This window comes from Sebastes fasciatus, chromosome 14 (assembly GCF_043250625.1).
Source record: "Sebastes fasciatus isolate fSebFas1 chromosome 14, fSebFas1.pri, whole genome shotgun sequence".
NCBI lineage: Eukaryota > Metazoa > Chordata > Actinopteri > Perciformes > Sebastidae > Sebastes > Sebastes fasciatus.
The window spans coordinates 1,814,543-1,830,596 of NC_133808.1; the positions used below are offsets into that span (position 1 = coordinate 1,814,543).

General features: G+C 40.7%; 1 long non-coding RNA gene across 1 annotated transcript in view; it reads left to right on the forward strand.

Annotated features, from left to right (window-relative positions):
- The window catches only part of LOC141782143 (uncharacterized), a 331,916-nt gene that overhangs the window by 105,775 nt on the left and 210,087 nt on the right, over nucleotides 1–16,054 (forward strand). The window lies entirely within an intron of this gene.

Here is a 16,054-nt window from a genome sequence, read left to right on the forward strand (position 1 = left end):
TCATACTTATATCCACTTTATCATAAACATTTAAAACCGCAGTGCTATCTTTGCTAGTGAGCCATAACTATTCCATAAGCACCTTACAAATGTAAAAGATATCAGCCAACTCAAATTCTGCTCAATATCTCACCGACACTCGCAGTCAGCTGTGGAGCAGCTGTTGAAATCATCATCATTGGTTTTAGATATCCAAGATTATATCAATTAGCATTAAAGAATGGCAAAACAGAGCGCCAATAGTTTTAATAATATCTTCTAATAGTGTGCAGATATCACCAAGTACCATATTCGTTTTCATAAAGTTGTTGTGTAAAATCGCTGCAGTGAACATGACGTGACTTATTCATTTATTTATGTGTTATTAGATAGGGACAGATACAGTATACATATAGACAAAATGAAAACGGCTATCCGATGCAACTATCAGACTGTCTCCAGTGCGCCACCGAGGTGCGCCACTCTGCCTCCTCCAGTCACCTCCACCCGGCACATCTCCACCAGTATGGATTGTGTAAATTAACAAAGTGTGTAAATGAAGCCAGTGACAGCTCTCACACAATCGGTACTCTCCATATCCTCATTATCATTATCAGTCTTAATCATAATGCAGGACAAGTTCACTATAAAAACTTAAATAAATTGTGTTCACCTGTTAAACTTCTTTTTTCTAATGATATCCAGCGTGGTGGATTTTACTGATTGTCTTGATCATTTTGGCAAGTTGTGAATTGATGAAATTGGTCGCTGTAAAACTTTAAACACAGCAGTGACACTGGTAACATGCTGCATGGTGCTGGTGGATATACCGGCACTGAGGACTAAATGACGTGTATAACAGAATTAAGAGGGAACGAGTGTTCAGAGACCTCCTCAACTACAAGCACCTTGATCTCTGTGTCAGAAAAACTCCTTTTCTCGGTCTTCCTCTCGGGAGTTGCCGTGATTCACTGTAAAGATCAAACAGGCTCATTCACATGCAGAAACATTCATGAGGTGTTTTGCATCGACCATTTATGGTTGAATGTGGGCGTGTAGTGGGCGGAATATGAGGCGGATCCACGTGCACACATTTCCAGGTGGACTGTGATTTATAAAGGGAACATTGCGTGCAGGTGTGCGTACGCACAGTTTATAAGTCTGAATTTTTTTTGGCGCACGCCATTTTCGGCTTTTGTGCGCACGTACATTTTTAGTGTGGATCCTACGCACTGTTTTATAAATGAGACCCCAGGTTATGTTCCAGATAAGAGATCTACTCGTATGAAAGCACCGCCTACTGACCAATCAGAGCTCTGTGCGGGGATCGTATGATAAAATAACACAAATCCGAAAAAGTTACAGTCATAATCCAGGCTGAAAACAACACAGTTTAAACAGACAAATGCAGGAAGGACAGCTGGATTTATGTTGTGGGTGTTTACCGCTTTGAATTAGGTTTTTATATTTTATTTTTTTACTTGGTCTTGAGTCCGTTTCACACCGCCGGAGACGGGGATGTCGCTGAAAGAAGGATGAAATAGTCATACATGCCGTATCGTTATAAATGGATATAATGAAGTGTAATCTATCCATCCTTTACATATAGTAATGCTATTTATATCTAAACCACTATATCTGACTTTTGAGTGTTCCGTTAAATTAATAAGTCTGTTACTTTATGCACTCACACATCAAACGTTTTTTCTTTTGCAAGCTGTCCTTCCTGCATTTGGCAGCTTCAACTGTGTTACTTTTAGTCTGGATTAAGTGTTTAATTTCTTCGTATTTGTCTATTATAGTTTTGTTATTATTGTTATTATAGTGAGTGAGCCGCTGCCTTGGTGATGCATTTATTTTGTTGGTTTTGATTTAATTGTTAGTTTGTCCACCCTGTGCCGTTGTGGGCCGGCCTATTGTCGGCAATAGTAAGCACCCCGGCACATAATCTCTGAGCCGCTCTTGCACTGTGGTTTGTTATCCAACGCCAACCAACCTGTTAATGACGGATTGAAATGACAATAAGATTTTCTGTACTAATAAAGAATTATATTTTTAGTATAACAAAGTTTCCTGGGTGTAAATGCTGTAACGGCATCCGAACCTGGTGTCTGTAATATTGGGATGCTACAGTATTAAATAAATTACCAGCTATTGGGAAATTGCGGAATATGATAATAATAAAGTAAATTTCGATAAATTTTGAGGTACATTTTGGGGTAATTCAGCAGTAATTCCAAAGAAATTTCAAATAGGTTACTTGGTATTTATCACCTAATTACCATGAAATTTGCAGACCTGTAAAATGAAGTGTTACCAAATTGCGTGCTGTAAACGATAGATGTCAGTTGGGTATTGTGAATGATGAATGGTCAACAGTTGATTATCAGATCAACAATTTCAAATAAAATGTCAGTCAAGTTTATTAAATTAATTGGCAATTTATCACTCTATTTTTCTAATCACATACATTTTCATCACTTGTGCATTTGCATATTTCCACTCGAGGCCACTTTCCGTAAACGATAAATGCCAATTTTGTGAATGATGAATGTGAGATGGTAAATATGATGAAACATGGCTCCGTTTTCATCATATCAAGACTGTTTTAGTCAAATCAGCCTTAAATTAATCAAATCACTTGATAATTTATGGCTCCATTTCTCAATTCACATGCATTTTCATCACCTCCATTAATGTGATTTTTAGAAGAAAAAATATTTTTTTTAAATATATGAAATCTCACGCTAAACCATTCAGGGACAAAGTCTCTTATTGAAGTAGTAATTTAATGTCACCTGTACAAGTAAAGTTTTGTTTGCGCCTCATATGGCTGATGAATGCCAACCAAGTTTGGCATTGCTTCGCCTTTCAGACAAGGCGGTGAAGATGGGTTAGGAAAGGACTAGGGCACACTGTCTGTTGTCTGCACAGAATTAAAATGTCAGACTTTGCCGCTGAGTCTGTGACCTCTTGACCGTGTATGCAAATCATGTGAGGGTTGACAGTGAAGAAGGAGTTGGGCTCCTGGGAGGAAATAAAGCTGTTATTCCCCTCAGGTGGTGAAAGGCAGGATTAAGTTCTGGATGGGCTTTTCAACACGATAAGCATTTTTGGACGTTGGAGCAATGTAGAGGCTTGAGGCATGCCTTGCACTATATTTTATCCCTATTATGATTAAATGTTTAATGTTTGACTTCAAGTGGTTGATAAGGACACAGTTCTGCATGGCAGTTTCTCATCTAATACAAGATGTAGATCGCCATTACGGGTAGTAATGTTGAACTTATTTTAAATAAACAGAAAAAATTTTAATGATGTGTTATCTTACTTTAGTAGTAAAGTAATAATCAATATTAAAGCAGCAGTAGGCAGAATGATTTTTGGCATCATTGGGCTAAAATTCCTTAAAAACCTTTCAGCATATTGTAATTCAAGAAACTTCTGCTCCTCCTCATGGCTCTGTTTTCAACTACAAAATGTAGCCCGTGACGGGAGATTTTGGCCAATCCCAGGTCATTTCAGAGAGAGAGCGTTCCTATTGTCTGTTCATTCAATGGAGGCAGCTGTCAATCATTTGTGAACTCTGATCAAACGGTCAAACTAGGCAGCGCTGATCAAATATGAATCAATATTCTGTGACTGTTAAATAAGAAAGTGTGCTTCGGCTGGTGGGCGGTGCTTGGTATTTCCTCAACTGATTTCAACATGGCGGCCGGGTCACAAATGTTCTAATTTTACAGCTAAACAGTACACTGAAAACATTTGAGGCCTGAAAAGGCATTACAGTAACAGAATACTGATTCATATTTGATCAGTGCTGCGTAGTTTGACCGTTTGATCGGAGTTTGTGAGTGATTGACAGCTGTTCAGATACAACAAGGCTCCAGCTCGGCTCTGATTGGTTGTTTTCCTCCGGTCTGTTAAATCTTGTAGATGTCATTAGGAGCACTGGAGGACACAGAGGCACATGATTTTTTTCAGATTACCTGTCTCATGCACTAATGTTTTTTTATGAAAATAACTTTTTTAAATCATATTTGCTGCATTTTTACCTACTGCTGCTTTAATGTACAACAGTATTGGAACTTATACATTTTTGACCTTTTCTTATCAGGTGAATGTTTGCTGAGCATACATGCTCTCTTTCTGATCTTCTATTATTAGCACAGAATAAAGTCACTCTTGGGTTTTCATTCGGATCAGGATCTTTTCTAAAGCACTGTGTGTTGCAACACGTCCATTTGACTTGATCCACTAGTCGAGTATACATCAGAAATGGACAACAAAACAAAATCAATGTGCTGAACAAAGCCATTGATATCCAAATAAAGATAGTCAATACCGCTTTTGATTGACGTCCCAGGTCTGTCTGTGAATTGCAATGGATTTTCCTTGTCTTGTCCTTTCCCCCCCTCCCCCGCTTAGCAGTGGCCATTGACTCGTCGGCTAATGAATTTGCCTTGTGTCACTTTGCACGACAGCTGTCACTCTCCGACTTGGCACATCCGCCCGCATCAGGGGAGAGAAAAAGGGGAGCCAGATCGATGACGTTAATTATGCGGATGTAACGAGGGATGGTGCACGTTGGTCTGTGTCTCCTCCAAAGCAGTCGATAAAGGTCAGGCAATTAGATTTTTCCCCTAGGTTTCTTTTTTTCTTTCTTTCAGGGATTCAATAATGTCACTATGGTGATGGACTCTGCATCTGCATCGCCAGACAAATTATCTGGTTTCAACTTCACACGTCTCACTCCGACCACACACTTGCACCATAAACAGTGGGCTAAAACTCACAAGCACACGGGTGAATTAGCAAGGGCAGTGGCTCGCAGAGTCGGAAACTGTCATCGTGATGACTGTCATTTGTAAAACAGAAAAAAGCTGGTTAAGATGTCAAGAACTTCCTTCACTTCAAAGTCTGCTTGCAGATTTGACAATCATTTTGACAGAAACAATACAAGCCTATTATTATGTCATTTAGCTATATGTGTTATGATTAAAAAGCCCACATATGAAGACATTTTAAGAAAAAACAGGCACATTTCTTCATCAGTCCCATGTAATCATCTGAATTACTTTTTTATTATTAGGGATGTGCCGATGTCAACAAGGCGAATATCGGCGAGCATCGGTATTGGCTGATATTTTTTACTGACTTGTTGACGGACATCGGCCTATCGGCATAAAAGATATTTATCTGTTGTGTTGCATCTATTTTGCGCCGGCTAAATGTTGTGTTCTAAATGGTGTCACAACACCCGCCTCAGAAAGATCATGAGGATATTCTGGCCTAGAAAGATCACAAACCATGAACTACACCAAACAACAGGGTGCTTGGACATGGAAACAATATTGATAAGAAGAAGATGGAGATGGCTTGGACATGTATTAAGGAAACCATCTGATGACATGACAAAAGTGGCATTGCGTTGCAATCAAACAACAGAGATGAGTGGAGATCCTTAGTCCTTGCCCGATGTGCCACCAGGCGCAACAAGGACTAAGTAAGTAAGTAAATGTCGTGTTGGTTATTTGCAGTTGTTCTCACAGTAACATCAGTATCCAGCTGCTGATTTAGAGAAGAAGCCACTGGCTGGACACAACTCTGGCATGACAGCGGGTGCCTTGTGCATTTGGGGTTTGTTTACAATAAAAGTAAAAAGTCGGCCATGTGGGAGTATTACACTGTCTCAGATAAAGATCAGCGAAAAGAACGTTGTTATGTTCAATGAAATATTAAGCAGTAAAACAATGGCTTACAAGATTTACTAAAACCAATCACTGCGGTCTGGATGGGAACGGACCTCGTGTGTGCGTAATGTGTCACTACAAGAAGCAGTTATTAAAAAAGAAAAATATTTTTCAAGTGAAAGGTTATATTAAAGGTCACCTATTATGCAAAATGCACTTTTCCATGTCTTTTAAACATTAATATCTGTCCCCAGTGTGTCTACAAGTCACCATAGTATCATAAAAGACCATCCTCTCTTTTTCTCCTGCTCCGTTTGTCCGGAAATGGGTGTCGAAACAACGCTGCGCAGCTTTTCTTTTCTTCTGACGTCATTTGAGAATTAGCCATATAAGGGTTTCCTGGTCGAACCAGAGCAGAACCTTCAGTAGCTGACCCCGCCCCACAGCGCGTCACTGTCTCTCCTCCTCAACCGAACTTGAGCAAAGTAGCTCCTACTGTTAGTCTGCAAGAACCAGCAGAACAGGCTTCATGTACTCCCATCATCTAAATATAACATGTTCTTTCACAAAGGCTTTATGTAATTACACTGTTTAAACAGGTGATATTTATATATTATATATATTTGATGTCATGCATGTAGCAGAGTACAGGTAGTAAATAGTGACTGTAAGCAACACAACACATTTCTGTTTCACAGTCAAACTTTATTTGAGTTGACAGATGACAATATTAATTATTCACAGCATTTGTAATCATCTCACCTGCAGTTATGTTAACATGGTACAGGAGAAAGTCTTCAGCTCTGGTAAACTATGGTAAGCTAAGCTCCGGTGGTCTAGTCATGGTAACACAGAGACAGCTACTACTGTAAATAATATACCATTACTCTGATCTTGCATACATTTATCTTTTAGCAGAAATAATGAACTGACTACTGTTTCACATCTTCTATTTTCCACCCTGATGGTCGCTGTGTTTACACACCGTGTCATAGCGGTAGCATGTAGCTAACCCGTTAGCATGTAGCTACATGCTAACGGGTTAGCTACATGCTAACGGGTTATCTACATGCTACCGGGTTAGCTCTGTATCTCCATGTAAACAGAGCCATCTGCTTTCAGCCATCTGCTCTCAGCTGTCTGCTCTCAGCTGTCTGCTCTCCTCTGGGATGATTCTGTCGGTCATTTCTCACAGATGGATCTGTAAAGACAGACGTAAAACAGAGTGTGTGTTTACGGTTTACAGAGTTGATGCATAATGTAAACACTGAGTTAACTAACAGAGATATAAATAGTATTATTTACCTGAGAGAAACCGACAGGAGAACCTGGAATCTGGACCGCAGATGTTGATCATGTGTCGCCGATTTCTGATCAGATTCCTCCGGTAACGTGCGCTGGGTGAAGTTTCTGGTTTATAAACTTTAAAGTGGTTTATAAACTTTATTCTAGCTGCTATCTCTCCACTCGTCTCTCTCTCTCTCTCTCTCTCTCTCTCTCTAAAGAGAGAGAGAGAGAGAGAGCTTCTCCGGGAGGGAGGGGGAGGGTGACGCTGTGTTGTTGAGGACGTTTGATTGACAGAAAACGCTGACCAATCAGAGCAGAGTGGGAGGAGACAGGCTGTGAATCAGGGGTTTTCAGACAGAGGCTGAATTAGGCTCTGAGGCAGGCAGACTCAGGCTGCAGTATGAGAAGAATAAAGGGTTTTTTGAACATTGCAGCATGTAAACATGTTCTAGTACAACATTAAAATACATCTATGAACCTGGAAATGAGCATAATATGAGACCTACAGAGCTACAGACACAGAAATCAGCACTTTTGGAAATGGGCTGAAACAGAGGTTATAGAGACATGCTGGAATGCATGATCTGATTGTTTTTTTGAAAAAAAAACTTCAGAGACATGGTTTGGAGGTGTCTGAGACCTATAATAACTAGTTTAAATGGAGTATAATATGTGACCTTTAAGGCTTGTTTCCTAAATTTGTATGATTGATTCTGGGCTCATTTAAAGACAGTGTAATGGAATGCTGAGTTACTCTAAAACAGCTCAGTTATTTCTTCTATAATGAAGAGGTCTTTGTTTCCCTGACACAAAAGGGGAATAAATAACAGCAAAATAAACAAAAACATTGGTATTTGTCAAATTGTTATTCTAAATATTGGAATCGCCCCATAATTTTACAACCAGTGCATCCCTATTTATTATTATTACTGTTATATCAAAATCTGAGTTACGTAAAAAACAATTATTCTATTATTTTGATAATTCCATTAAAACTGACTTAATAGAATATCACAATGATAAACCTGCTTACAACCTGGTCCAAAACTGGAGCATAAAGACAGATAGGAAAAGTGGTTTGAACTAAATGTGTATTTATGATTAAACGGCCAATATAAAAAGTCCAACTTTTATTTAACCGGCGGTGCATACACTGACGTTTTTCCCAAGAACAGCAAGATTTTAAAGATGAAATGCACATACAGTATAAGACTAAAATGGAGAGCAGGCAATACATTTTCCTTTATCAGGCAGTCGGATGTGACTGTGGGGGTAACAGCCTGAGCTGGATATTCAATAACTTCCTGTTGAAAATCACTGAAACATGAAAGTGACCTTCTTTATTACTGTTGTGGTGAACCAATCACCCTGCTGGATCAGCTACCAACCCTTCTTTAAAGGCATGCAGAAAGAGTAACAGTTTGTGAACTTCCCAGTGGAGAACATCCATATCTAGTTTAGCGGAAGTAAGTGACGTCCTCTCTCTCCGAACAGGGCGGTACTCCCACAAGTAGGGATGCACCGATCCACTTCTTTTCAGACCGAGTACAAGTACAAGTGCTTACATTTTGGTACTCGCCGATACCGAGTACCGATACGAGTACCGATACGAGTACTTCTCTGTGCCAGAAGACCCTCGTTAACAGCCAGCTGGAGGGTGTGAGTGACACACGGCAGGCTGGGGAGTCCCGCATATGAGGCGGTGCACCGCGACCGGCTCTAGGTCGGCTTGGAAAGGCTCGGGGCGAAGGTGGCTCGCGGCTGCAGCTTTACAGCGCTCCCCGCCTGGACCTCGCCGCACCTTGACGGGGCTCCCTGCTCCCGCTGTGACTGTCGGGGCGGACTGTCCTCAGTGCGCCCCAACCGCGTTGTGCTGCGGCCCATGCAAAAACACGGACCGAGGAGTCTAACGCACGCGCGATTCAGAGGGTGCAAGCAAAACCCTGTGGCGCAATGAAAGTGAGGGCCGGCTGAGGTGGGATCACGGCACAGCGGGGTCGGGTGCACCACCGGCCCGTCTCGCCTGCACCGTCGGGGAGGTGGAGCGTGAGGACCCAAAAGATGGTGACGAGAGGTCAACGTCACGCCGCCATAAAGTGGCAGCGGTGCCGTTTTGCGAGTACGAGTACATGAGCACAGTATCGGACCCGTTACCCGATACTGGTATCGGTACATCCCTATCCACAAGCCATTAAAATAAGGTCCAGCCAGCCAGCCAGGGTTAGCTCATGGAGGCTTGCAAATGAGAGGATCAGTCAGGACTCCATGTTCCAATAAGAATGATAAAGAGTCATTTGTCCAGCCCTGACAGGTGCAACATACTTGTGCTAACAGAAGAGTGAGGAAGATGACAATCAAACAGTCCTCACACTCCCAGTCACTCCTGAGAAAAGCTCTGATCATCCAAAATAAGTGAAATCACCTGTGTGGGTGTGCAGCACCTTTAAGAGACATATGCAGTGCAATAAGTGTGGAGAAGATTGAAAGGGTCTTATACATGAAACAAACAAATGCCATATTTCTACATGATTTTCCACCAACTGTTTATGTCAATGCACTCAACTCCTAATATTCACATGACGTACTGGATGGAAATGCACATTACAGGTGCAGTGTGTAGGATCTGGCGGTATTTAGCAGCGAGGTGAGGAGAATGCAACCACCTGAAACCGTGTGCCCACTGGTTCGAGAGCTACGTTGGCCGACGCAAAAATTGAAATGTCCTTCTCTAGAGCCAGCTTTTGTATAAGTAGTGTAGGTCAATTGGACTTCTGTCTGCAACTATCTGCAGAACTATGTGCAAACCATGCGTCTTTCGTAGAACAATTTATGCTCAGCAAAGTGGGGTTATATAAAATTGGATGGTGAAGCATAGTTAATATGGCTTCCTCTATTTTGGACTCTCCATTCACTGGATCTAAGTTTGGTCTGCTATTGGTCAATGGCATGAATATGTATGTAAAAGTTCACCAAAGCTGAGCTCATGCAAAAGCCCTGCACATATTTATCAGATTTAATTCCACTGAAATCATTTTGGTTTTGCTCTGAAATTTCATATTTTAAGTAAATAGTTATAGGTAGAGATTTCATTGGGCTCTTACCCGAGGCTGGGGCTGAAAAGCGATGCTTTGGAAACCTTCAGCTGGCTACAATGTCAGGACTCACCTTCTTCTGAGCTGACAATCCATACGTTGAATAAGAAAAACAGTTTTCTTTGTGTTCTCTGGCTGGAGCCAAGCTGACTCCTACTGAACCAGGCTACAACCTGGGACCTTGTCATCAGCCCAACATGATTTCACAGAAATATGCCATTGTTCCGAAAACCCAATTGTCCGGAGGATGTCCCGACAACCTGTTATCCCGAATAGAAGCACATTGCTAATTATTATGCAAAATGACGTCATCGGACCTTCCCGATCACAATATTTTATTTCCTACCATGGCGGTGGCATGACCTGCCCTACTCTGCCTCTGGTTGGCTTACCCAGATATTCTTACCCTAAACCTAACTAATCTCAATCCTCATGCCTAAACCTAACTAATCTCAGTCCTCATGCCTAAACCTAACTAATCTCAATCCTCATGCCTAAACCTAACCAACCCAACAATGAAGCCGCACAAAAGGGGAATGAATAACAGCAAAATAAACAAAAACATTGGTATCGCCCTAGAATTTTACAACCAGTGCATCCCCATTTATTATTATATCAAAATCTGATTTATGTAAATGACATGACATGTGACCCAGAGCAGCCGGGGATCGAACCACCGACCTTCCGATCAGTGGACAACCTGCTCTACCCTCTGAGCCACAGCCGCCCTAATAGTATGACAACAGTCTATCCGAATGGGCGGTCTCACAATAGAAACATAAAGACTTATCACACCTGTTAACATATATATCTACACAAAGTATAGGTGCAGATCCAAAGACCTAGTAGCACCTGGATTAAGGACCCAACCAGGATTTTAGTGGTATTGCAAACAACACTAAAAGCTATCCACACATACAGCCCTACTATCTGTATCTGTGTACAGGCAAGTAGGCCACACCACAAATATTACCATTTTTCACTGACAAACAAGAATCACGAGAGAGAGAAAGTGCTATTTGTTTAACAAGGTTTTTTTTTCTGGCTTTGCACCCTAGTAGTTATAATGAGGTTTGTCAGACTCACCGATTAAAACCTTCCATCACCCTGAGACTGCTCCCTCTTTCCCTTGGACTCTCTGTCTCCTCTTTCCTCACCCCCTCCATCTTTCTCAGTTTCCCCCTGTGCAGGCTGTAAATAGAATCTGTCTCCGTGATCAGCTGAGAAATTAAATGTGCCCACTCTGGCCTCAGTTTGCCTCTTGCTCTGCATAAATAATGGGATGTGTTCTCAATGGCTGCAGAGCTATCATAAGTCCTTTATATGATGCATCATATTCCAGGTGCCGTGCCATTATTTTTCTGCTAGCTGCTGTTGCGGCTCCTTTTTTTTTATTAAGATCTATAAATATGATTCTCTACTAATTAGCCATTACATTTCACCTTTTTTCAGAGGAGGAAATTAAGACTTGTTTTAAATGTGTGGAGTCTACAGACATGCCAGCGGCTCTGTGAGTCTGTGCTTTGGCACAGCAGTCCATCCAGCTAAATGCTATCATCAGCAACAGGTTTAATGTTTACAATGTTAACCATTTTAGTTTAGAATGGTAACATTTGCTAATAGAGTTCTCCAGGGATGACATATTTTTGTAGGCCAACCAGGAAGTTAGCATCGCCCTGGTTCCCTCAACAAAACGCTAACGGGATTTGTCCATTGGGTTTTGTATTATTGCAGAAAATAATCTCTGAGGCAAACACATGTTTATGGTACTTACAAGTTTTGTTCAGCAAGATAATCTTAGAAAAATGAACACCACTTCTATGATTTTTGAATGCGACCGCCAGAAGTAAAAAGCTAATGTTAATTCAGCTATAAACAAACTACACCATAGTCGGACGAGCGTGGGGATACACAACGAGGCTGTAAAGACAGATAAGTCGACGTGATGACGTTTAGTAGTCCTCTTGATAGCAGCTGCCTTTTTTAAGACACATAAAGGCTTCAAAATTCACAAGTGGGGTATTTGCTGACATATTTTATGTCGTAGAACAAGACGTTCAAATCTCTTCAGCTTGTGTTATTTCAGGCATCTATCTAAAAACCCATTCATTGACTTCCAGACGAGGGAACCGGAAGTGTTAAAATACTAACTCATTTCTGGATTTTAGGACTCCTATAGCACTCTATTGGCACCAAACACTAAGTACAGCTGAGGCTGATAGGAATTAGTTGGTTGCAGAGACAGGTCATAAACCAAATTAAAATACTGACCTGTTGATGGTGCTAAATGAAAAGTCCGATCACCAAAGTTAAGTCAGTTCATCCCATGGGTGACGTGAATGTCTGTACCAAATTTGTTGCCAATCCATCCAATGGTCTATTGGGGTAGACTGGCATGTCGCTAGCATGCATGGGGACAAAGTCACATAAACTCCAGCTGATGGTTCCTACATTAGTACATGTTCACGCCGAGTGGTTTTAGCAAAGCAGAGACATCTGTGAGAAGTTGTGTGCAGCCGTTATTGTTAGAACATTTTGTACTGCTTGCCCCCTTTCTTCCAGATTTAATTGTTTATGCTTTGTTTTTATCACTACAAGAGGTCTTCGTTTTGCATGTGCAGACTGTGTCTCAGTACCATTGAGCTGACAGCATCAGGTCTGCCAACCCAATGAAGTGAAACACTTGGTAAATGGTAAATGAGTGTGTTATAATGCACGAGAGAAGGGGATTGGGAGCAGAAAAGGGTAGCTTATTGCCAGAGGGTTTCATTTTCTTCAAAACTGTATGAATAAGAAATAAGGTAGTAATGACACTTTGAAAACTGAGCTTCATACCCAGCCATTTAGGTAACAAGGGAGTCTTAGTAAATTGCCTCCTGGTAAATAACAGTCAGATTTCTTTTATTGGTAATTTGAATAAATGTACAGAGCTTGTCGTCAAATTATATATAACAGTACAGTATTTTCCCACTTTACCCTTGGCAGTATCAAGCTATGCAGTTTGTTTTGGTTTCATTTGCTGAGGCTTAAAGCTCTCCACCACTGAGATGTCTGCAACCCCAATCCAATGGAGGTGAATGGGATTTTGATTGTGGTGCTCAAGGCACGTAAAAAAAAAAAATACATTTGAAAAACTCAATAGCAACATTTATTTTCAGAAAAAACAATAATGTCCTATTTATTGAGGATAACCCACAGAAAGAGTAAAGTGAAGCAGAAAAATGACCCTTAAAAGATCCCTAAAGCAAATAAAACCCAAACTAACACATCCCTGAGCATAAAGTTCTGACAATACAAATCATTTCACTTCTGGATTCTGGGTCAATTCTTTTCAGCAACTGTGGCGCCATGATTTGTTCTTTTATTTGCTCAAAGATAAAACGTTTTGAATAGAGTGCTACAGGAATGAGTCCTAAAACCCGGAAATGAGTTAGCATTTTAGCACTTCCGGTTCCCTCGACTGGAAGTCAACGGGTTTTTAGTTAGATGCCTGAAATAAGGTCTGTGGTTAACACAAGCTGAAGAGATTTTAACATTTTGTTCTATGACATAAAATACATCAATAAATACCCCACTAGTGAATTTTGAAGCCTTTATTTGTGGCGATTCCTAACAGGTGGCTAAATGAGACCACTAAACGTCATCACACCGACTCGTCCGCCTTTACAGCCTCGATATGTGTACTTGCACTCATGCAACCGTTGCGTAGTTTGTTAGCTTTTTAGTTCTGGCGATTGCATTTGCAGATTATCTTGCTGAAGAAAACGTGAAAACGTGAAAGTATCATAAACGTGTTTGCCAACAAGCTTATTTTCTGTCAGACGCGCGTCAGACGTGCGTCTATTTTATAGAATAGAAGGCTCGCCTATTTTTCACGCTTGCCGCTTACCTCTCGGCTGCGTCTCCCAGCAGCAACAGACAGTGAAGGTGATCTATTGACAGTATATGAGCAAGATTACTACAGTTTCCATGTCTAGACATCTGTAGAATATGTCACTGACCATCAATATTTTACACTTCCTATCTAGATTTCAAAATAAAAGTCCTCTAGCGTTTTTAGTGCACAGAATCATTCATTCATTAACACAATGCTTTTATTCTGAAATACTCTAAATAAAGCAGTTGTCTGCTTGCAGGTTTCCATCAAGTTAATATAGTACAGGCTTTTAATTATGTAAACACTGTAGTAGTCATAGCAGAAACCCTACATATGCTATACATATAATAGACTGGGTTAATAGGTTATAAGAACATCAGGTGATAGTTGGCAGTATTTTTCCGATGCGCTCTCTCTCTCGCTCTCTCTCTCTCTCTCTCTCTCTCTCTCTCAACAAACACCACGTAACTTTATTGTTCTTTCTTTTAGAGGTGTTATTTAATTTTTTTAAAGATATTTAATAATAATTTTCGTTTTCTAAAGGTTAACAAATAACGAAACTGTTTATTTTGCTTTGTTTTATAATAATAAAAAAAAAAACACTTTACTTATATTTATCATTCTGAAATACTTCAGGTGTTTTTCTCCATCAAGGCGCAGTTCAGCAACAAGGTGGTGAAAAGCTCCAAGTTGCCTGAGATGTCGGAACATCAGCATTTATAATGTAAATTGCTGTCCCGCCCCAGATGTAAATTAAGTCGTTTTCGATAAAAGCCGCAACCTGGAATGCTGTAGAACAGGAACCCGAAACCCCCTGGAAATGTTGTTTAAAACTGTGCCAGTCAAAGTGAAGAGGGATTGCTGTAGGCTCTCTCTTACTACTAATGTATTTATTTATTTTTTTGTATTAATATATAGCCCACAGAAATCCCTCTTCACTGTCAATGAAGAGGGATTTATATATATATATATATATATATAGCCCATAGAAATCCCTCCTCATTGTATATATATAAATCCCTCTTCACTGACAGAAAAGAGGGATTTATATGGGCTATATATTAATATTTATGTATGAATTTATTTGCTTGTTTTTAATAATATTTACAAATTACCACACAGTTCTTACCCTTTTTTGTCTTAAATAAATATAAATCACATTTATTATGAAGTTAAATGGCCATTAAAAGGCAAACTCTATGTAGAAAGAAAGGGCTGTCAGCAACAGCAAAAACACAGCTGACAGGTAGCTCCGGGACGCTCCCGAGACGTGGGTAACTCGCGTCTAGTGTGAACACCCTAGGTGGGCATGACGCGGCCACGACGTGACGCTGCCGTCACGCGAGCATGATGCGCGCTGTGTGGCCCCGGCGTAAGTGTCATAAACCTTTGGAGTAAAAACGAAATCAATTTATTAAAACTTGTGTTTAACAAACAAAACGTAATTTGACAGAGGTGACGCACGTTCACCGGCCGTCTCTCATCCACAGCCGGTCTGTTTACAGCCTCAGCTCTCTGTCTGGTTACTGCATGGAACCGTTGAGTTTAGAGACATCTCAGACATGCACCCCCACCTCCCTCCATCAGGGTACCCTCCAAGCAGTGAATCTGCTTAGATAAGCAACACAGGGAGGGATTGATAGTACGACAGGTGATTGACAATTTTCTGAATATTACTTTTACTCTTTTTAAGCTTAATCAAAAATGATGAGAATGGATTAAGTACTAGATAGTGAGTATCGATTAAAGAGGAAGAATTCATATCACATTCTCCATTTTTTCAATGTTAATGCAGTAATACCACCAGTATGTCTAAGGCCTAATTATTAAATTAGAGTCTGTAGTGTAGGTTAGGTTAATTGTGGACTCTAAATTGCCCGTAGGTGTGAGTGTGAGCGTGAATGGTTGTCTGTCTCTATGTGTCAGCCCTGCGATGGACTGGCGACCTGTCCAGGGTGTACCCTGCCTTCGCCCAATGTCGGCTGGGATCGGCTCCAGCCCCCCCGCGACCCCTAACGGGATAAGCGGTTGCAGATGGATGGATGGAGTCTGTAGTGACAATTATGGACAATGTTAACTATCCCATCAAAAAACTAAATGTGAAATCTCACCTTTTGCTTTGTGTT